The sequence below is a fragment of the Macrobrachium nipponense genome, chromosome 34, assembly GCF_015104395.2.
Source record: "Macrobrachium nipponense isolate FS-2020 chromosome 34, ASM1510439v2, whole genome shotgun sequence".
Classification (NCBI taxonomy): domain Eukaryota; kingdom Metazoa; phylum Arthropoda; class Malacostraca; order Decapoda; family Palaemonidae; genus Macrobrachium; species Macrobrachium nipponense.
Genome location: NC_061095.1, coordinates 3,959,587 through 3,962,086, shown reverse-complemented (window position 1 = coordinate 3,962,086; position 2,500 = coordinate 3,959,587).

The following is a 2,500-nucleotide window of genomic DNA, read 5'->3' as shown; positions in this document are numbered from 1 at the left end:
ACTTCGTAGGACTCTGCTGAGTCCTGTAAGGATACTTCAGAATCCTTATCTGCTCTCACACTTCCTCGAAAAACCTCTCTCACTCATTAAGGAATTAAGGGTAAAAGGGGAGGCTTTTTTGTTTACAATTTTCTGGTTTCTGTTTTTTCCTCTGATTTTAGAGTTTGTTGTTGTTATAATAATAATAATAATAATAATAATAATAATAATAATAATAATAATAATAATAATAATAATAAATGTTCAAAGAACGATAAACGGAAATAACATCTCTCCCATATGTAGGAAGTGCAATACGAAAAATGAAACCATAAACCACATAGCAAGCGAATGCCCGGCACTTGCACAGAACCAGTACAAAAAGAGGCATGATTCAGTGGCAAAAGCCCTCCACTGGAGCCTGTGCAAGAAACATCAGCTACCTTGCAGTAATAAGTGGTACGAGCACCAACCTGAGGGAGTGATAGAAAACGATCAGGCAAAGATCCTCTGGGACTATGGTATCAGAACAGATAGGGGGATATGTGCAAATAGACAAGACGTGACGTTGATTGACAAAGTCAAGAAAAAAGTATCACTCATTGATGTCGCAATACCATGGGACACCAGAGTTGAAAAGAAAGCGAGGGAAAAAATGGATAAGTAACAAGATCTGAAAATAGAAATAAGAAGGATATGGGATATGCCAGTGGAAATCGTACCCATAATCATAGGAGCACTAGGCACGATCCCAAGATCCCTGAAAAGGAATCTAGAAAAACTAGACGCTGAAGTAGCTCCAGGGCGCACATAGTAAGAAAAGTGATGGACTCCTAAGGAGGCAGGATGCAACCCGGAACCCCACACTATAAATACCACCCAGTCGAATTGGAGGACTGTGATAGAGCAAAAAAAAAAAAAAAAAAAATTAATAATAATAATCCCCTTTTCAGCTCTCTGTTGTATCTGCTTGAAGCAGACACAGCAGCCACCCTTGGCAACCAACATCTATCTACTTTTAAGAAAGCGGAAGACACTTCATTATCAAAACGACAAACAAGGATCATCTCTTAACCCTTCCCCACCCGCTTGGATGGGGCACGAATCAGCTGACCAGTCGCCCAAGGGGTTCGACGTGGGTCGTGCCCAGTAGTGATGCCTCGCTGTTAAGTCCTGAATGACCTCGAATGGGTTTATCGGAGACGTACAAATTACTTGGAAGGATTGACAGAGTTTTATCTTGATGTGGTGGGGTCCTTTAGCCTTGGTGCCCTTTGGTTCTGGTGCCCTTAGAGGATAATGCCCTTATCTATGGTGGTCTTAGTCCCTTGTGCCCATTGTCAATGGTGACCTTATTTCTGGTGCCTATTGGCAAGGCAATGCCACCTGGAGGAAGCTATGATGCTGTAGATCTACAGAAAGTTACTCTCTACATTTAGTCCTTTTTGGGGGTATGGGTGGGGCTGGTGTTTGCCCGATGGCTTGGGGCTGGACGGGGGTGGTCTTTGGGTAAGGGGGAGGGGAGTCAGGTGGGCCAGGGGCAAGGTCGCCTTTATAGATATATATATGTAATAGATTTAAAAGCTGAAAAACCTTTAATTTCTCTCCTATTCAACTTTTGGTAGACTGGCTAATTCCCATCAAGAAGGCATTATACTAAATCAGGCCTCTATACAAAGCATACTAATGTGCTCAAGGTATTAATCAAGACTCTAGAGGGTCACTGAGACTTAATATATTTAAATCTATTGCCTCTTGCCACTTCTTTCAAGCTATTCTGCTCCAGTGACCAACAATGCTACTTTTCCCCTCAAAGTTTTCTTGCAATACAAGAATTCCCCATTTTCAATCACATAAAATTAGATTCTTTTATCGCTAATTCACTCACCTGGGGAAATCAGACGGTATAAATCTTGTCAGAGGGAAAATAGTCGACCCTGATTGAACTTTCCGAGTTCTCAAAGCCTCTGAGATCGACTTCTATGGTCGGATCTGATTGAACTTTCTCGAGATCGACCCTCGACCCAAATAAATCTCTTTGGGATTCTGTAGAAACTTTACGTGACCCAGCAAATTCAAGGAATGCTGGTTGCTTGGTGCTTGATTCAGATTGGCCTTATGCCAGCATTGGGTATGGGCTAATGGTAGTCTGTAAGTGTGCTATGGTGTTAAAGGACGTGAGAGTCGTGCTTTATGGATCTATTTTGAGATAATAGATTAAAAAAATTTATATTTGCCCTAAAATTGAGGCCAACAATATGAAATATTCTACAAAAAGAGGAATATTTCATTTTCCTTCTTACATTCTGTGGAGACCTATAGGTTGGCAATATTGGTTTTAAGACAGATTTTTGAAATCAATGTCAAAAGGAATCTTACTGATTATATGAAATCTTACCTTGAAAATTGATTTTTTGCAGAATTTTGGGGTTATAGTAGACCAAATATATATTTACAAAAATTGTAGTAACGAAATTGAATAGTAGAATTTTTTTTTATCATTGTTGTATGTAGATTTCAG